The sequence below is a fragment of the Xenopus tropicalis genome, chromosome 4 (assembly GCF_000004195.4).
Source record: "Xenopus tropicalis strain Nigerian chromosome 4, UCB_Xtro_10.0, whole genome shotgun sequence".
Taxonomy (NCBI): domain Eukaryota; kingdom Metazoa; phylum Chordata; class Amphibia; order Anura; family Pipidae; genus Xenopus; species Xenopus tropicalis.
In genome coordinates, this window is record NC_030680.2 from 106,601,034 (window position 1) to 106,623,182 (window position 22,149).

Genomic DNA, 22,149 nt, shown 5'->3' on the forward strand with positions numbered 1-22,149 from the left:
GGTGGCCATACATGCAAAGATCCGCTCAATCGGCGAGGTAGCCAACTGAGCAGATCTCCTCCCAGTATTGGGCTAATTTGGTAATTCGGCCGATGTGGTCCCCGATCCGACTTAATTTTTAAACCTGTCCAATCGAGATCTGGCTGTTTTCAGGCCAGATGTTAGGCAGGCCCGTCGTTAGTGCCCCTACATGGGCCGATAAGCTGCCGAATTGGTCTAAAGCAGCTAGAATCGGCCCGTGTATGGCCACCTTAAAGCTGGCCATACACATGGCGATCTGACGATGTTTCGTGCGACCATCATAAGATCCGCCACACACCATTCAGGGCTGAATCGGCAGGTAAGGAGGTAGAAACAATAGGATTTCTACCTCCTGCCGATTCAGCGCTGAAGGGAGATTTTGGTCAGGCGCCTTCTATGGCGCCCGATCAAAATTTTCAAACTGGTCCGATTGGCGAGTCGGACGATATCAGCAGCTTCCTGCGATATCGGTCGACTCGCCGACATACCATACACGCACCGAATATCGTACGAAACGAGGTTTCGTATGATATTATCGGTGCATGTATGGCCACCTTTAGGCCTAGCCAGTGCCAAATGCCAGCCAAGGCATTTACAAGAAAAATAGAGTGGCTCAGGGGAGCTCCCATGCGCCATCTTCTGTCCAATCCAAACCTCTTTGGATCTCATTGCTGACACAGAGCCCGCAGGTGCATGCCCATTTGAAGCAGATTCCTGACTAGCACCAACTGTGTATGCTCTGTAGGCTCCATTTGGCAAAGAGACTTGAAGAGGATTGGAATGGATAGAAGATAGCACCTGGAAACTCTGCTGAGCTGCTCTGCACTTTTATCTCAGGTTTTCAAGTAGCGGCACCTTTCTATATAATAAACTGTGCGGGGAGGGAGAGGTGAGGCAGATGAGGGGTGCTTTTGGTGTAGTTCTCCTAAGAGACACTGGAAGCATTAGGTCCCTGCAGTCTAGAGCAGACAACCTAAATAAAATAATGGAGTAAATTTCTAGAGCATCAAAATACACACCTTTATAATTTACACCACATGAAACATTGTAATGGTCTGCTGATTTCAGTAATGGTGATGGGTAGTGTAAAATCAGGAGTAATTAGAAATGCACATCTTCATACCTAGGGCTTATAATTTTGCCACTTGCCATTTATAGCTTGTAAAATGTTTGAAATGCTTTGGTAAGTATGGCCTTTTTACTCTTTGATAAATTCTGTCAGCTTTAATTAAATTATAGCAGAAGTGGTACTGATCTGGCAAACATAGCTGCAAACACACAAACATAGGAAACGGAAATATTTACCTTTAGTCATATTTTTTACCTCCTAGTCTGGTGTAATTACCTTGGGAAAGGCCAATACAACCAGGTCTTGCAGGCTGATTCTCCACGTTTTGACATTTTATAGGTAAAAAAAAATCCAAAAAATACAATTTTAAAGAAATTAGTCCACCAGTTAATAAAGAGGGTTTGGGGTTAATTAACCTGCAAGAGGGCAATCCATACTTCTATGTAATTTAACTCTACTGAAGCAAAAAAATGCAAGTGGGTTGTGGTGCTACAAGGCTAATTAATGTATAGTGATGTTACTTACCTGTTCAAATTGTTACAAACAGACAAATGGATTGATCACTGTATCTCCTTTTGTCCCATGTTAGTGTGTATTTAGCAATTTTGACCAGATCACTATACTCTACTATACTTTAAAAAAAAAGATAACTGGATGGTACCAATATAATAGGCACCACCCATTTTTATTCTTTAACCCACCCACTCTCTGCATTAATGTGCCCTTATTATATTTATTCTTTAGGATCCTCTTAAAGGAATACTGTCATGGGAAAGCATGTTTTTTTCTAAATGCATCAGTAAAAAGAACTTCTCCAGCAGAAGCATACATGTTTATAGTTTTTATTATATTAGCAAGTTTATACTGTTATGAATTTGTAACTGGACTGTCCCCTACTGTTCATCCAAGTGGCTAAGCAGAACTGCAAGGAAATCCCTAATACAAAAGACTAAAAAGAAGACCACTTTTACATTGTGTTGTTTGGTTGGGTATTCCCTTTAAGCCTCTTCTCTGCCAAGGCAATATGTATCCTTTAACTTTCCACCCCTTCCCTTGACATATTTATTTTTGAGCTGCTAATGGGAGCTAGCCTACATCAAACTGACCTGTGCTGTCCTCTAGACACCTGCATAGCCCCAGTTATATGCTTTTCACTCACTTACCATATTAAATTCCCAGTATTTTCAACCAATACCAGCAACCACTTTTCCCATATTTTATTTATCCCCTTTTTTAAAGCTATGTTGCAAGGTAAGCCTCTGTCTATTTACACCATCCACATTGACTGCTCTTTCATCTTAAACCTTTCTATTTTGCTGCTCCTTACCTCTGGAACTCTATTCCTGAATTCCTCCATAGGGAACACTCACCCACTTAAAGGAGAACTAAACCCCTTTAGGTACAACACCCCTGCCCTCCCTCGCCCAACTTCACCTCTCCCATCTCGCTGATATTAACCCTACAGGAGCATGCGCAGTTGGGGCTAGTCGGGAATCAGCTTCAACTATGCATGCTTATGCAGATTCTGTGTTGGCAGTGAGACCTGAAGAATGTTCTACTGGACAGAAGATGGTGCCTATGTACTCTGCTGCACTGCTCTGCTTTTTTTGCTCAAGTTTTTAAATAGGGCCACTTTTCAATGTAAAAGGCTGTGCAAGAAGGCATTGATGGGGCTTTTGTACCTAGGGGGGCATTATTTCTCCTTTAAGAAAAAAGTCAGATGCTACCTTTTGGAGCACTAAAACATTATTTTGTCTAGTCTGGCACTTAAGGGCCTTTGCCCATACCTTATGCACTCTTACCTTCCAATTTATGCCTGTATGTTACCTGACCACTTAGACTGTAAGCTGTATGGGACAGGGACCTTCTTCCTACTGTGTCTAATACCACATGGCACTTAATATCTGTGTATTTATACTTATTTATTGTATTGATTATTGATTATAATAAATTGATTATAACACTTGTCCTCCCTGTGTGTAAATGTGTATATTGTAAGATTGTACAGAGCTGCATATCCTTGTAGCACTTTATAAATAAAGTTCTACATGCATACAAACAACTGTCCTTATAGATACTTTATGCAAGATAGACACTTATGTTCATATTACATTTGACTGCCATCTAGTGGATATGTTTAAAAACTGTATATTGAGTGAACATGCCTTTCCTTCTAGAACAGAGCAAAGTCACAGGTACAGCTTCCATTGTTTTTCCAATTGCTAGTAAATGGTCAGTGTTTTTTGTTGTTGTTTTTTCTTCATTTATTGTATTTTATGTGGCCATGTGGGTTAATAGCATATCCCCTAGGAATAGTAGTTAGGACATATTGGGAGGCTATTAGAAACTCAATATACAAAATATTACACAAACAGAGTTCGACAATTTCCTAACTCCCTTAGTTATTTTGCCCTATGATCCATCTAAAGAGATTGATCCATCTAAAGAGTGATTAAAAAGGAAATTTTGCTGCAGCTAACACAAGCAGATCTTGCCTTACAGTGGCTTGCAAAAGTATTCGGCCCCCTTGAACTTTTCCACATTTTGTCACATTACAGCCACAAACATGAATCAATTTTATTGGAATTCCACGTGAAAGACCAATACAAAGTGGTGTACACGTGAGAAGTGGAACGAAAATCATACATGATTCCAAAATTTTTTACAAATAAACAACTGCAAAGTGGGGTGTGCGTAATTATTCAGCCCCCTGAGTCAATACTTTGTAGAACCACCTTTTGCTGCAATTACAGCTGCCAGTCTTTTAGGGTATGTCTCTACCAGCTTTGCACATCTAGAGACTGAAATCCTTGCCCATTCTTCTTTGCAAAACAGCTCCAGCTCAGTCAGATTAGATGGACAGCGTTTGTGAACAGCAGTTTTCAGATCTTCCCACAGACTCTCGATTGGATTTAGATCTGGACTTTGACTGGGCCATTCTAACACATGGATATGTTTTGTTTTAAACCATTCCATTGTTGCCCTGGCTTTATGTTTAGGGTCGTTGTCCTGCTGGAAGGTGAACCTCCGCCCCAGTCTCAAGTCTTTTGCAGACTTCAAGAGGTTTTCTTCCAAGATTGCCCTGTATTTGGCTCCATCCATCTTCCCATCAACTCTGACCAGCTTCCCTGTCCCTGCTGAAGAAAAGCACCCCCAGAGCATGATGCTGCCACCACCATATGTGACAGTGGGGATGGTGTGTTCAGAGTGATGTGCAGTGTTAGTTTTCCGCCACACATAGCGTTTTGCATTTTGGCCAAAAAGTTCCGTTTTGGTCTCATCTGACCAGAGCACCTTCTTCCACATGTTTGCTGTGTCCCCCACATGGCTTGTGGCAAACTGCAAACGGGACTTCTTATGGTTTTCTGTTAACAATGGCTTTCTTCTTGCCACTCTTCCATAAAGGCCAACTTTGTGCAGTGCACGACTAATAGTTGTCCTATGGACAGATTCCCCCACCTGAGCTGTAGATCTCTGCAGCTCATCCAGAGTCACCATGGGCCTCTTGGCTGCATTTCTGATCAGCGCTCTCCTTGTTCGGCCTGTGAGTTTAGGTGGACGGCCTTGTCTTGGTAGGTTTACAGTTGTGCCATACTCCTTCCATTTCTGAATGATCGGTGGAACAGTGCTCTGTGGGATGTTCAAGGCTTTAGAAATCTTTTTGTAGCCTAAGCCTGCTTTAAATTTCTCAATAACTTTATCCCTGACCTGTCTGGTGTGTTATTTGGACTTCATGGTGTTGTTGCTCCCAATATTCTCTTAGACAACCTCTGAGGCCGTCACAGAGCAGCTGTATTTGTACTGACATTAGATTACACACAGGTGCACTCTATTTAGTCATTAGCAGTCATCAGGCAATGTCTATGGGCAACTGACTGCACTCAGACCAAAGGGGGCTGAATAATTACGCACACCCCACTTTGCAGTTATTTATTTGTAAAAAATGTTTGGAATCATGTATGATTTTCGTTCCACTTCTCACGTGTACACCACTTTGTATTGGTCTTTCATGTGGAATTCCAATAAAATTGATTCATGTTTGTGGCTGTAATCTGACAAAATGTGGAAAAGTTCAAGGGGGCCAAATACTTTTGAAAGCCACTGTATATACCGACTGGATAAAATTGGTTGAAGAAATTAGGAAAATGAAGGAAATTACAGCAATAATACATAGCACAAGCAAAACCTATTGGGGAATATGATCCTCATGGCAACACTTAATTCAACTAGCTTTATATAAATATACTGAATGTGCTTATTTAATCAATGTAGAAAGTAAATGTAATGAGAAAGCTCAGTTCAATTTTACCCTAACTGGTATATGACAATACTGGGGTTCTCAGTGTCATGCTCTTAGTTGTATAGCAAAATGTGATAATTGAAGAGAATATATTTTACAAATAAAAAAATTTGAAAATAAAATCTGTGTAAATACAGTAGATCCCTGATTTAATGACTGACAGCTGGGGTTTTTAAATACCTTTATAATGGGTTTGGATGTGTTAATATAAAAATGAATTTGGGTTTCATGTTTCATTTGAAAAGGACTTTTATTATACAGCTTTTTATGTCTGGGTGACAGGTCCTCTTTAAGATTTGCAGTTAATAGGGGATAGACGTAAGATAGGAAAATACAATCATTTCTCTTTAAAGGAGAAGGAAATACATTTTGGCATTTTATTGCCAATATATTAGTCACAATAGTGCAAGCTAAAAGGCTATATTTATTCTGCAAAAAGCTTTACCATACCTGAGTAAACAGCGCTAGAAGCTCCCTCTGTTTAAGATAGCAGCTGCTATTTTAGCTTGGTCTCAGTAGCTTCCGTGCTGCAGCTCTAGCTGCTGGTGGCTTAGATTAAATAGCACAGTTGGGAGTGGGAGCAAATTCTGATGGAAGGGGGAGGAGAAGAAGAGAGGAGCAAACTTAGCAGACTGATGCCCATGCCCTGAAGGATTTTTCCGGAAGGAAGTCTGACACAGAAGAACGTGTACACAAAAGAAGAAAAGAAATCCTGTTTCTTTTGATAGAGGACTCAGTGCAGCGTAATTACATAGACCATAGTCCATTCTTTAGGCAGTCCACCTGCATTCAGTGCTTACATGTGCCTCAAAGAGTACAGTCCGATCAGGAAGCATGACCTTTGTTTTGTTCTGCGCTCTCCTGCAGTGGAATGCAACAAAGATCCATCGCAGGAGAACACGGGACGAAACGCCTGTGTCTAAGAGTCCTAAAGGAGAAGGAAGGCATAATCACTGCAATGCCAAAATGTTAGGCACTCCCCAATGAACTTAATGAAACTTACTGAAACCCCAGGCCGGTGCTCCTTTTAGGTGAAAACTGCACCAGCCTAGGGAACAACATTGTAATCTTGTTCTACTCCTTAAAGGGGACCTTGCACCCTAAGAAATAATTTGAAATTCTTTTCTATTGTGTTTGTTAAGCAAATTAAACTTCATTTAAGCTATATAAGTAATAGAACACCTGTTTCCTTCAGTCCTGGAAATACACAATCACAGCAAATAGGCAGGTGTCATTTTATGGACACTGTTATTAAGGCAAGCTTTGTATCACCCCAAAATCTTGTGTATGTGCCAGAATGGGGGACTAGATGCCCAGGCCCATGCACTGGCTACACAATTAGATGGGAAGGGGAAAGTGTGAGCTAAATTAAAAATTAAAGTACTTGCCTGCCCTGCCTTTATGCCTAAGGCAGTGCTGTCCAACTGGCGGCCCCCCCTGTGTGGCCCCCCACCTGTCTGGCTGCTTTGATGGTTTACTCTTGTGTAAACTATAAATGGTATCAGTACTGTGATTAACTGGCCCCCTGCATGGTTCTCACCTCAGATTCAGGCTGTAATCCCTCTGTATTGTTTAAATATGTAATCCCCTGTGTTGTTCACACCTTTTAATCTCTGCATTGTTCACCCCCTGCAGTGTTCACACCTCAGGCTCAGGCTGTAATCACCCCCATTGTTCCCCTGTTCACACCTCAGGAGCAGTAGAAACCCACAACTAATCCCTGCACACTACAAAAAGAACATATACTGACATAGACATACTGAGGTGGTACTTCAATTAAAAAGTTTTTTCATATACAGTTATTGTGCAGACTGTAGGAGCAGTGCCAGCATTGTGTCACTGTAGGCTGCCTGTGTGCTATACACACAGGCATCATAGGGCAAGCAGAGTATGGCACACACAGGCAGGGTAGGGAAGGCAGAGTATGGCACACACAGGCAGAGTATGGCACACACAGGCAGAGTATGGCACACACAGGCAGAGTATGGCACACACAGGCAGAGTATGGCGCACACACAGGCAGAGTATGGCACACACAGGCAGAGTATGGCACACACAGGCAGAGTATGGCACACACAGGCAGAGTATGGCACACACAGGCAGAGTATGGCACACACAGGCCGAGTATGGCACACACAGGCCAAGTATGGCACAAACCAGCCAAGAATGGCAAACACAGTGAAAGTATGGCACACAGGCAGGGTAGGGAAGGCAGAGTATGGCACACACAGGCAGGGCAGGGAAGGCAGAGTATGGCACACACAGGCAGGGTAGGGAAGGCAGAGTATGGCACACACAGGCAGGGCAGGGAAGGCAGAGTATGGCACACACAGGCAGGGTAGGGCAGGCAGAGTATGGCAGTTTTTTGCTGTACTACAACCATTAATATGGGTATGGTCATGTGATAACATGGGTGTGGTTTCAAATGGGTGTGGTTTCAAAAAGGGGAGTGGTCAAAACTGGCTTCCATTATCGGCCCTCCACCACGTAGGTCGGAAAAATTGCGGCCCTCGGTACAACAGAAGTTGGACAGCACTGGCCTAAGGCATAGAGATGGGGCAGGCAATATATGATTGACAGCTGGGATTTTTAAATGCTTTTATAATGGGGTTGGATGTGTTAATATAAAAATGAATTTGGGTTTCTTATTTAAATTCAAAAGGACTTTTATTATCCAGCTTTTTATGTCTGGGTGACAGGTCCACTTTAATTCTTCTCTGCTGCCCCAGGCCTGGATTGAATGTGCAACAAAGTAAAAAGACAGGAAAGGAGAGAAACTATAGAAAAAAGATGGTGGTGTAGTACTCCTGCAGTTTGACCCTGGACTGGTGCAGTTTTCTGGTAACAGGGGCACTGGCCCAGGGTCTCAGGAAAGTGATTATAATTACTGGGGGTAATTTATCATTTTGTCACTCCACTGTAATTATATCTTTTCTTCTACTTTAAAAGATGATAGTAAGGGCCTATCTTAGAAATCTACCAAAACTAACATTGATGCAGAGGGTTCTGATGAAAAATGTATCAATATGTGGATAAATAAAAAAAATCTCTAATCTTGTAGGCATTTCTGAATAAAATATGGTGCCACTCATATCCCTGTCACACTAGCAACAACAGGCTTCAGTTCCCTATCAGTTAGGCCTAGCTGCTGATTGGTTTCTATCCTACAGTGCAGTGTGCTGAGTGCCACCACTCTCCCCCTGCACAGCCTGGAGGCAGCAGGAAGTAGAACAGATAGGTGGGACTAGTGGGGTTTTTGGAGAATTTTTTAAGAAATCAGCATGAAACATTACTTTTTAAAGCACATTCCTTCCATATTTAGATGAGTAAAATTCATTGGCACAATATTGTTTTTCACATATGTCCCTTTAATATAATGACATGAAGGCCAAGTTCAGGTGTTTTGTCCTCTGCATTATTTTCTGTCACAAAAAATGCCTTAAATTGCCCTCCATTTTATCAGGATCGCTTGAAAGTACCAGCAGAGGCATAGGAGTGTATTTTCAGACTAAAATCCCCTGACAAGGGCAAGTGCCAGAGCTTGCAATCATCATAAGGAAAACGGAGAGCAATTTCAAAAATTAACCCCAAGAACACAAATGAAAAAATATCCTTTATTAAAACCAGAATAGTTGAAAAATTAAAAATAACATTTCAAAATTAAAGGACATATCTAAATAAATGTGTATAGAAAATACATAATGATAGGCCCCTTGTATAAGAGACTAACACAAAAAGACATTATAGTTTACTTATACTTAACTAAAATCAGAATGTCACATTTCATTTTGTGCTTTTGGGGAGTTATATTGCAGAAAGGTGGGACAAACTTGCATTTGGTGATCTTTTGCCTTGGAGATTTACCTCTATTAAACCTACAGTGTGGGAGGATCATCCTGTGATACCAGTGCTACCAGTCACGAGATATTTTTCCCAAGAAATATAACCATGCAGAGAGGTGCCAGCTATGAAAAATATAACCAGAGTTAAATAGTTAGGACCGCCATATAAGGGTTACCTTGATGTAGTATTGTGGCTTAGCAACTTTACGATCATAAATTAACAAATACTGTGTTTTTGAAAATGTATGCACTTGCAAATAAATTATTACTGTGCAGTAATCAGGTCCCATTTTCTTTGTGTTTGAAGCAATTTTGGCTCCACCAGTTACACTTGCATTATAGTTTACTTGCAAGGCCACAGGGAAAGTGTTTTTATATTTGTGATTGGATTTCTGGGTGACTTTTACTGTCCTTTTATATTACAACAGGTGGTTGTAACATCTATAAGGTAGTCCCAAATGCCTAAATTGTGCACCACTGCATTGTTTGATAATTGTACAAGATTGACCTCAACAAGAAGCACACAGTGGTGACAACTGTCATTTTGTAGTGTCATTCTCCTGTGTGGCATGCCCTTGGTATTGCCCAAAAAAGGACCAATGGTATATCCCATTATTAAACGCTAGCCACCCCAAAACAAAATATTCCCCCTTTCTACAATGTGGAGACATAGCTAAAAACACACAGACACAAACTAATATTTTATAAGACCTACTACATAAAAAATACACAGGTGTAAAAATATATATTGTTTCTTAGAGTGCAATAATGTAACTGTGTTATGAAGCTCTGTATAATTAGCAAGTTTATCCTCACTGCTGCCAGTGTCTCAACAGAAGTTTATTATACATGGGGTTTATAGGGGCTTTTGACATGATCTCCTTTAGCTGGGCTTACAAAGAAAAGTTGCATAAACACTTTGAAAAATAAATAACTTTTTTTTGTATACAAACATACCTGATTCCACATATTAGAAGGAAACCAAGGAAACTGTGATACTATGTAAACCATTTCCCAAAATACCTTAGGTTTACAGAATAATGCTAACCTTCCCTCACCTTGTTTGTGACATGATAAAATCTGGGACTTGCAGTCCCTCTGCTTTCCATAGTGGGTGTTGCACAGAATTTATAGAAAGCAGAAAGTCAGAATCTTGTAATAGAACAAGGTGAGGAAGGGCTTGCAAGCAGAGGCAGACAAATGATGATGGTTTCCTAATGGTTTCCTTTCAGTCTGTCAAATGATCTATGTCTGTGTAAAAAAAAAAACCATATATTTATACATAAGCTCAAATCAACCATGTCAAAAAGGTGGTAACATAGTAAGTTGGGTTGAAAAAAGACATACATCCATCACGTTCAACCATAATAATGGTAAAATGTTCCCTTAAGTAAAAAGCAGAATTAAAATATTTTTAAAGTACCCCCACAATTGCACTGACATGGAATCCAGTGTAAAAGACATCTGTTCTTCAGTTGTATTATATAGTGTATAAAAGAACAAAAACTATGGAACTTACTGTACATTAAAGTAAGTAAATTGCATTGTCCAGTGCAAGACTTATTCATTGGGCTCATGTTGATCACAGTGTATTTTGTCTCTTCAAAAGAAATGTATATGAAATGCATTATTGATCATTAATCGCTTGTGCTTTGTACGCGTGGTTGGGGAGGTTCCATCTTGAATAGAGATGAACACAGGTACCTTTACCAATAGAGAAGCCATTCTTGTATGGGCTATGTTTCCTATCCTCTGTTATACTGGCGCTTAAAAAGTCCTACCAGGACCCAATAACTTTGGGGTTGATTTGTGTAACCCCCTCACCCCACTGTCATTTACAATAACCTAACATTTTTAAAAGCTTAATGGTCTAGCTTCTGCATTCTTCTAAAAGGCATGAATATGAATTCTCCATTGTGACTGGGGCCTAAAAAATTCATAGGATGTTGCCTTGAAAATAGGGAGATCTGTAGATCTGGTTCCTCTAAGAGGGAGCCAGCCTGAAGGCCAGTGAGGTTTCAGGTAAATAGTTGATTGCTATTTTAGATATTCCCGAGTTAGGATGAGATTAACATTAGATGAGATAAACATCTATATACAGTTTTAGATACTGCTGGATGCTCAGTTTAAGAGTGAACAAAAAAAGTTGAGGGGCAAACATATTTGCTTCCCTAGATATTGCTGTTTATGACATTATTTTTAGAGTCTGCTGTTGCTGAGACTTCAGCCCAAATCTTATCCAACGCAATATCCAATGCTTCTTTGTTACAGATCATCCCTATTATACATTTATTATACCACCAGAAGAAATGTAGTAATGTTGATCTGTGTTCATAGTGTTCTTCTTGCTGTCTTGGTTCCATTTTAGCTTTTTAAACCACCAAATTAATCACCAGGGTTACCATGACCATCAGTCCCACCAATATGATGGTCAGTTTATTAAAATTGCTGTGATTTGAGCCATTGCCTGGGTTTGTCTGTGGTACAAAGAAAGTTGCCTTTGCTAAGTTAGAGGGGTCTGATTTCAGTCCAACATCATCAAAGGCAATCAGTGCAAAAAAAATGATGGTGCCGTTTTGTATGGTCACATTTTCTGGTGTAAATATAAAGGTTTCCCTGCTGCCAGCCTGCTGTGGAGTGAGGTGGGTGACATTTATGGTGGTGGCATTCTCAAAGTTTTCTGAAAGATCCTTAGAACTGAGGCTCATTCTTAAATCATATATCGAAGCTGAAATTGGAAGACAGTAATAGATCAGTTAAAAAAGTTACATTTTTACCTGAAAATAAGACTCAAACACAGTACAGTCTTATTTTGTTGTATTTGTTAAAATTATTGCTAAGGCTGGTGACTAGGAAACTGAGCGAACATTCAGCATCAGTCAGTGCAACTTAACCACAGCACTAAACAAACTGCAGCTAGCTTCTTGTAAAAGGTTAAACATAAATGTTGTTTCTTTAAGGGGAAAACCACACTGTCTATTGTCTTACAGTAACTACAGGAAATATAACCCACGACATGTATTTCACTTATGTGGTATAGGTATAGGTTCAGTAGGGTGCTGAAAATATCAGGTTTTTACTGCAATGGTGTGCATTCGCGTTATTTAGTTATGGTGAGTACTTATTTGTCACATGATGTCACAGTGCCATAGTGAGCGCTACATGAAACATTCTCACATGAAGCAATGTTGGTGAGTGCTTAAAACATATGCAAGAATAATGTTTTAGTGTGCCACTGACCTTTAGTGAGGGAAATGCTAATATACAGTAGGTGCAGCAGGTCAGGGTAAAGCAATTCGGACTGCACTCAAATAAAGGAGAAGAAAAGGTAAAATCACTGGGAGGAGCCAAAATGTTAGGCACTCCCCAGTGATTGTAATCAGTTACCTTATACACTGGGCTGGTGCTCCGTACCAGCCCGGCGTAGATGCGAGAGAGCGAGTGAAAAAGTGGGGGGTTTTCTGTTAAAGATTTTCACTCTACTGCACATTTGCAAGCAGTTTGAAGACAGAAGAAGGAAGAGGATCGCTCTCTTGCAACTGCCCCGGGATGGTGCAATTTTCTTCTAACAGGAGCACCAGCCCAGTTTATAGGGTAAGGGATTAAATTCACCTCGGGGGGGTGCCTAACATTTTGGCACCCCCCCCCCAGTGATTGTACCTTTGCTTTTATTGAAGTAAGAGGACAAAGTGTATCCTAAGGCTCCCTTGGTTCAGAAAAAAACAGATTTTATGATTTCCTCAAAATCCCTCACTATATAGTCCTTGCATGAATAGTGATGAATAGCCCTGGCAATACTGTAAGTAGGTATAATGCTTTTACCATTTCCCTGGTCCAGGTCATCACCAGTGGCTGTCCAAGTTACTTCGACTTCTTTTCCTTTAATTGTTGCTTCCAAATCAGTAATTCTATCAGGTTTAAATGTGTCTGGTAGAGGCCCTGATGGCACATTTGTTACAGTGAAGGCACCACCAGAAACTGTCCTGGTAAAGTCTCCCAAACTTTGGTCTTCAATAACCTTATCTTTTGGCCTTGGTGGGTTACGGAACACAGTACCTACAGAAACAAAAATGTAATTTAAAAAACAAATATATATATATATATATTTATATATATGTAACAAACAAATGATTGCAACGCACTCGCAATATAGGGGATAATGGCCCAGATACTAAACCTGCCCTGTTTCCACACTGACTGCTATTATTGAGCAAAATTTTGCACAATAATAACTATAATATATATTATTGCAGTCTTGTGATCCTAGTTGCTGTGCACCCATCAGTGGCCATGCTGTGGCACAAAGGCAGAACTATAATTATAATCAGTCAGCATTGTGCTGTATAACCTGTAAGAGAAAAAGACAGGCGGTGGCTGCAGTTTCAGCTTTGTACCTTATCACTGTAGTCACGCATGTTTTTTTCCGCTGCACAGTGGCAGCACTATAGCCTTAGATACATGGTCATTGTGGTGGGAATGCAATCTAAGCTGCAAGTGCCCATTGTCTCTCACTGTATATGATGAGCTTGGAGTGCCAGTATCCATTACCTCATCACTGTATAATGTGCTTGAGGTGTCATTCCTACTGCCTATACTCATATCACATTTCTATACCAAGATATAGCCTACTGAAAGTCTGATGCTGGTTCTATATAATATACAGTATAACGGTAGCAACTTTTTTGTTCTTACCTTCATCTTAATATAAGAATCTGATGACTTCATGGTAATTATATAACACTGCAAGTATTTTTGATGAAAACAACAAACTTGGTCAACCATATTTCTTTGCATGTGACCAAAGTAAGTGGTACAGTTGGTATACTAACCAGTTTGCTAACAGACATCAGAATGCCTTGTTTTTATCTAACATCTGCTGTTTATTGCTAACTGAATGCATCGCCTTACCATTCACAATGAAGCCAGGCAGGTAAAGGGCACGACTTTCTGGCGCTGCTAGGTTGGCGCTTTTCTCTTTGTTTTCTACACGCACTTTCAAGTTGTATCTACCATTTCCAGTGAACTGAATAAAATATTTGGAATAGATACCGTCATTCTTGATAATATCCGCACCTTTAAGAGAGGATTAAATTGTTATAATGGTAAATACACTGACTGACTTTAGCTTATCCAACCAACTGGCTCATGGGCCTGACAGAATTATATTATGTATCCAGTTGGGTGCCAAACAGCATTGTTCTGTTCAGTTGAACTAATATGAAATAAGAATCTGTAGAAATTCTCACCTCTACATCTAAAGAAAAAATGTTTTGTGTTTACAGGCCAACTGTAGGTCGGTAGCCCATACATGCCCAGATGGTCAGGTACATAAATAATCAACTGAACCTTCACATTAACTGTCAGTATGTTATAGGCAACATTTATTTGGTCTTGATTTTTTTTTTTTAATAGATTCCAATTATTTTTCTACCTATCCTTACCATCTCTAGATATCAAGAAAAAATGCTATGTGTTTGTCTGGGGCACTGACCCCAAAATGCAAAAAACTTTTTTGCATTTGCATTTTCATTTGTCTTCCACCCTCTCCTATTAATGTTCCGTTCCTCTCCTATTAACTGTTCCCGGTATGTATCACCGACCAACAAGTATGTTTAAATTCCAAAAGTAATAATAACGAAAACAGACCTATTGCAACTTGTCTTAGAATTTTGGTGTCTACATCATACTAAAATGTAATTTTAATGGGAACTGCCCCTTAAAGTCCACACACTAAAGAAAATGAACAAAAGTAACAGTACTGTACAGGCAGTTGTTGGCAAGACTTCCAGCCACTGGAGTTATAAAGGCATGGGACTTGGTATTATGGAGTCTAGATGTCCGCCCTTCCCCATCTTGAATGCACATAAGCAATGTTGTTCCGTTTCTATGACTTCTACCTCCATCTGCTTATTTTACATTAAGGTACCCTTGATGGTCATACCTACAAGTAAATTGCACCCCTAGTAATCCTAATCTAACATCTGAACAAGGGAGTTTCAGGACACTGTAATGCAATGTGAATCTTTCACTATATATATATAGTTCTCTGAGAGAGAAGGTCCAACCAGTGGTGTAGAAAAGTGTTTACATACATTTATATAGAAAACTCTGGAATGTAGTTCCTGGGTCACATTTTGCACTTGCATGGAATGAATTACTGTTTAAGGCTGGGACCAAGTGAAAGACCACCAGTTCATTTCAAAGTGGTTATCCCTTAAAGGAGAAGGACAGGCTGAGTCACTTCAGGGTGCCAAAATGTTAGGCACCCCCAAGTAAAGGTGGCCATACACGAGCAGATCCGCTCGCTTGGCGATGTCGCCAAGCGAGCGGATCTTCACCCGATATCCCCACCTACGGGTGGGCGATATCGGGGAGGATTTAGGTAAAAAAAAAAATAATCCGATCGTTTGGCCCTGGGGCCAAACGATCGGATTATGTGGGCAGCAATGGGGCAGTCGGCTCGGGGACCACATCAACGAGCCGATGCGGTCCCCGATCCGACCGGATTTTCTAACCTGGCCGATCAATATCTGGCCAATTTCAGGCCAGATATTGGTCGGCCAGGCTGCTCTGCTCTCCCCATACACGGGCCGATTAGCTGCCGAATCGGTCCAAGGGACCGATATCGGCAGCTATAGTCGGCCCGTGTATGGGGACCTTAACTTTAATCGCTTACCTTTTACTCCGCACCAGCCCGGGGCACCTGCAGCGAGCGCTTCCTTCTTCCATGTTTCTTCTGTCAGCAAAATCCCTGGGCCGGCGCATGCACAATACAGCGAAGAGCCGACTTTTTGTTAAAGTTCGGCCTTTCACTCTACTGCGCATGCGCAAGCGTGCGAAAAAGGAAGAGGAGACGCTCTCTGCAGCTACCCCAGGCTGGTTTTCTCCTAACAGGGGCACCAGCCCGGGGTAAAAGGTAAGCGATAAAGTCACTTGGGGGTGCCAAAATGTTAGCCTTTCCTTCTCCTTTAATTTAAATTTAATTATTATGTCAAAATGGAAAAACCTAATTTTTGGAACAATTAGTTCACACATCCAGTAGCACTGTAGTCTAGCTCAAATATATGAATCAGATACAGTTCATTTATGTTTAAAGGGAAAAAGTACTTTTCTGAAATGACCTTATTCAGTTGGGCTTATTCAAAACCATGCATAAACACTAAATGAACTTCCAAAAAGAAATATAAATGTTTCTTAGCAAATATATACAGTACTTAATTCCAGAGTTAGAGATGAAACCATGATTGTCTATATCTGATTTATAGGAATCCATCCCCCTTAGGCTGGAAGTCATTTAACCCCCCTTCATCTAATTCCACTGTGAACTGATGCATTCTGGACTTGAAGCCCCGCTGTTTTTTATTGTCAGTGATGCACAGATTGTCTGGAAAGCAGGAAGAATTCAAGTGACAAGATCTATCACATCACTGTGGAATATGGTTAGAGGTTAAATGACAGTCAGCCTATAAAGGGATCAATGATATAGATAGCCAGAGCGCATATGTGAAGAAACAAAAGTATATAATAGTGCAACAACGTTTATATAAAGTGATCCCTTGTCACCATATAAGAAAACTTGTGCTCAATTAATTTACTTAAACACCACAGTGCAGTAATACAAACTGCTTACCAGATGGCAGTGTTAATAGGCCAAATGAAAATGAAGTGCTCAATTGCAAAACGTAACTAGATGAATGAGTAGTATCCTGGTGTAGATTGCAACTGTATCCACGTGCAGAATGGATCTGTTGTAACTTATTGCAGAATGGAGAAGATGCAGTAAAATACAGGATCTTAAAGAAGTTCAGTGTTTATGTACATATGTAACATATGCCCAACTCAACTAAATGAACTGTGAAAAATGGGCTTGTTTTTCCCCTTTAAGATTGTGAGAGAGTTCTCCGGAGATTAAGTACCTTATATTTGTATTTCTGTATAGGATTTAAATTTTAATTTAAAGATTGGAGAAAATACTATACCTGCTCCATTATCCAAAAGCTGCAAAGTCTGAATGTTTCCATTCTGTGGTTCAATAATAGCAGTAACTGTTGCTCCCAAAACAGGTGCAAGACCCTGGGTAACAATGGCATACACCAACATTGGCTGAGGGTACATGCCTGTATCATCACTCATGTAAGCCTCTGCAACTATGGGTGGCACATCTTCATTCGCTGCACGGGTATTGACTGTTATGCCGATTACTTGATCAATAAGTATAGTGCTACACAGTCTGTACTGCCATTTCCCATTCTGTAACAAGATAATTATTGTACAATATTAAATACAGGGCATGGTTCAACAGTTGCAAACATAAGAGAATAGCAATAGCATAAATGCAGAATTACTACAGCCCTAGTATTTGTTTCATTTAAAAATCATTTATGATTTAAAGGTTTTGCTTTCATTGTTAGTAATGTTTTAGAGGGCTGTATTTGCAAATAGTAGTTATTCTAGTAAAGGCATTAGGAGGATATGACCTTTTATACACCCCAGACACAAGTGTAAGGGCACAGCAACTGCCAGCACTCTAAATGTAGAGCAGGTAGAGCTTGAAGATGAACAAGCACACCCACAGTCAGGATTAAGGGATTAAACTAGTGATTTTATATGATTAAGACAATATAGGCCTGCAGCGTTAGACTGAAGAATTGGGGCCCACTGGGGATGCAAACTCCTGGGCCCTCTGCTGACATCTGCCCCCTCCACGCCACATCTTTTACCTCCTTAAGTTTGTGGCTTTGTTTGGGGAAGAAGGGGTGGCCTGGGCAAGGGAGTGGGCTTGTTAGTTTTGTTAGTTTAAGATAGCAGCTGCCATTTTAGCTTGGTCTCGGTAGCTTCTGTGCTGCAACTCTGGCTGCTGGTAGCTCAGATAGCACAGTTGGAAGAGGGAAAGAGAGATGATGGGAGGGGGGGTGATAAATGAGGGGGGAGCAAAGGAGCAAACTGAGCAGACTTTTCTACAAGCAGGAAGTTTGACACAGAAGAACATGTCTACACAAATGAAGAAAAGAAATCCCATGTTTCCAGCTTTTCTGTGATGGTATAGTATAGTAGTATTTTCTTTTCTGTTTATGGCTTTAATTACATAGCCCTTTCTGATAAAGCTTACTTAGTTTTTACCTTTCCTTCTCCTTTAAAGGAGAAAGAAAGGTAAAAATTAAGTAAGCTTTATCAGAAAGGTCTATGTAAAAACAGCCATAAGCACTCACAGAAATACTGCACTGACTTCTCTGAAAAAAGATTTCTTGTGTCTGTAATTCCTGTGCCAGAGACATGCAGCTCTTTCCCCTCTCCTGCTCCCCCCTCCCTCAAGAATGCTAAGAACTCACTCCCCCCCTTAGGAATGTGGATCTGGGCCAATCAACAGCAAGCTGACTCATAGGGGGAGATTACTAACTGAGCATGTTTAGTTGGTCTGGGTGTCTGTGCAGGAGCGAGGCATTATGGGAACTTTCTTTACACTGCTCAGCGTTTTATCTTCCTGTTTGGCTTCTGATCTTCTGAACAGGTGAAATATGGGAGACTTAAGGGCACTATTGAAACAACTGAAGGTATGCCTGCAGCTTGAGATTAACTCTTTACTAGCCTTTCCTTCTCCTTTAACAAGATAACATTGACCTTTGCATTTTCATGCCATTAGCTTGCTCTTGAGCCATAAGAAGTCCCACAAAAAAAGTTGCAGTTACTCAGTGACCTGTATGCCAATGACCTAAACTAATAACTTCTAAAATGGCAGTTTACCTGTGCTGTGCCGGGAATCAGGAGACGAGCAGATTTTGAAACTTGATCACTTTTGAAATCAGCCTCCGTATAAACTTTTCCATTCGGATCCATCAGTGATATGCTGGGAATTGTAGAGTCCCAAGTGACCAAGAAGAAAGTGTCATTCCCCACAGTCTTGTCAATAACTACAGTGCCATCTAAACAACTGCTTGGCGTGACTTGTGCAGCAGAACTTTCAATCTGTCAAAAAAATGAAAAAAGTACAAAACGTAGAAAAGGTTGTAGAGAACATAAGAATTCTGTGAATCTGAAAGCATTATTGTAGATTTTATATTACCTGCCATCCTATATTCTATAATATTCTAAATTCTTTTGTATGTGATGCTATCGACAGTAAGAAGGGAGGGAAAAGTAAGGACTGCAAGGGAAGTGTATTTGAATTGATTGCTATGTCAGTGGTAAAGCAACAGGAAAGGCAATATATGGTTGACAGATCAACAATAAAGTATAGCTATTTTAATAAAAAATGCAGGTTTCATCCCTAATCTGAAAAGTGTTTTTATTATACAGCCTCTAATTCCTGAGTGACAGATCTTTCTAAAAACCTTCTACCAAGCAACCCAAACTCACTAAGATTTTGGACTATTAATTGTCTGGATCACTTATCATATCTTCCTCATTCTCATGACATAAATTGAGTTAGATGGATGCTTTAGGGCTCCCCTTATTATCAGGGATATGGTAATATCTATTTCTTATAAGCAGTTATTACAAAACTTGAAATTAAATATAAATGATTGAAAATAAACATGAAGTTCTCTAAGTTCTCTAGAATTGTGAAGAACAAGGAAGGCTGGGGAGAAGGAAGCAGGTAAAATACAGAAAAAGTGAGCAGAAAAAGATTATGAGAATGATGAAAGAAAACTACACTACAGGATTCCATTTAACGAATCCAGCAAATTGTCTTTTATTCCTGTATACGTCAAGAATTTATTTCCCCTGCCTTAATTAAAGGGGAAACATAAGACAGTCCAAATGACATCTGGACAATTTTTGCCCAGATATTTGTCAGGGAGGCCTGTTAGAGGGCCCCATACATGAGAAGATAAGCTGCCGAGTCAGTCTTAAGGACCCGAATCAGCAGCTGAAAGCTGCCCATGTATGGCCACTTTTGTTCCCTGGATCTCTAATTTTCTAATGTGGTTTTTACAGGCTGGCAAACAAAATGAGTAAAGGGTATGTACTTGATTTCAAGTGATAGACAATACAAGCTACATTTTAATTTCACAAATTTCACAAATTTACAGTTCCAAGGACGTTGTTGCCTGAACTAGCCCATGTAGGAGTGGAGGGGAATTTGATGGAGCTAGTTTTCTAAGTATTAAGCACCACTAGCCCCCACATTTGTTGTTGTAGTAATAAGACAGCGATATTGGACTTGCAAGCAACTTTAATTCTGCCAGCAACTATATAGCTAATTTATTATTAATAGTATAGTTAGAAGTGTACTGAGTTATTACACAGGTCTATTTCCCTACCCCTTTAAGCTGGCAAAGACATATAAACCCGTCTTCACCCTATTCCAAATTGAAGTGATAGATTGTGGGACTTTAAGTCTCAATTAGTGATGGGTGAAATGTTTCACTAGGCGAATTTCCGCGTTCCGCCACTGGCCAAAAAAAATCGCTGCGTGTCCACAAATTGTCACCCACGTCAAGAGAATAGCCGCGGGTGACAAAAAAATAGCTGCAGGCGACAAAAGAATAGCCGCAGACAGGCTCGGACTGACCCACCGGGATACCGGGAAAAATCCCGGTGGGCCCCGACCTTGGTGGGCCCCTGGCCTCACTACCATTGCAGATAAGGCCCCCCCCCGCAACCACCAAACCCTTCAGGGCCCTGGCCGCACACTCCCAGTCGATGGCATTATTTCCGTGTCTGCTGCAAGCCTGTCTCCCAATGCGCGATGACGTCACTCGCGTGCGTCCTTCGCGCTGGACACAGGCGCTGGCGCGTAAGTGAGGGACCGGCTGCTTCCTTCTAGTACTCAGACGGAGTAGGACTTCTACTGGTGCTGCGGGCCTTGTGATTTGCTGTTCTGGTCAGGTGAATATTCTATACCTGAAAAAGTGGATGTCCTGCTGCTGCTGCTCATTTGGTGAGTTAACATGCTGCAGCAAACTTTGTGGGGGGGGGGGGGGTTATGGGTTATGAATTATTTAACTGGGATGGGGCTGCTAGGGCACTATTGAGACAACTGAAGGTATGTAGATTGTAAGCTCTTTTGGGCAGGGCCCTCTTCACCTCTTGTATCGGTTATTGATTGCTTTATATGTTACTCTGTATGTCCAATGTATGTAACCCACTTATTGTACAGCGCTGCGGAATATGTTGGCGATTTATAAATAAATGTTAATGTAATGTAAAATGCCTGCAGCTTGAGATTAACTCTTTATTAGCCTTTCCTTCTCCTTTAATAAAGTTGATAAATGGATTTCTTGCTGCTGCATTTGGTGAGTTAACATGCTGCAGCAAACTTTGGGGTTGGGGGTGGTTATGGGGGTTCAATATGCCATAATATTGCCTGTGCTATGAATTATTTAACTTGGATGGGGCTGCTAGCCTGCTTACAATTAAAGGAGAAAGAAAGGTAAAAACTCAGTAGCTTTATCAGAAAGGTCTATATAAATACAGCCATAAGCACTTACAGTAATGCTGTCCTCTATCAAAAGAAACAGGATTTGTTATCTCTTTGTTTTCCTGTACCAGAGACACACAGCTCTCTCCTGCTCCCCCCCCTTAGGAATGTGGATCTTAGCCAATCAGCAGGAAGCTGACTCATAGCCTAACTAACTGAGCATGTACACTGGTCTTGGTTTTGGTGCAGGAGTGAGGCATTATGGGAACTTTCTTTACACAGCTCAGCGTTTTTTCTTCCTGTTTGGCTTCTGATCATCTGAACTGGAGAAATATGGGGAGACTTAAGGGCACTATTTATTTAACTGGGATGGGGCTGCTAGCCTGCCCACAATTAATAAAACAAAAATTGATAAATGGTTTTCTTGCTGCTGCTGCTGCATTTGGTGAGTTAACATGCTGCAGCAAATTTTCCTCAAACAGCCACTGTCACTATAGAGGAAAGTGATGATGATGAGGAAATAAAAAAAAAAAATGTGTGTGAAAACTGTCTCACC

The 22,149-nt window shown here is 40.7% G+C and overlaps 1 pseudogene; it reads right to left on the reverse strand.

Moving 5' to 3' along the window:
- Positions 1-8,986: 8,986 nt before the first annotated feature.
- Positions 8,987-22,149, reverse strand: part of clca3p — a 36,151-nt pseudogene continuing 22,988 nt past the window's right edge.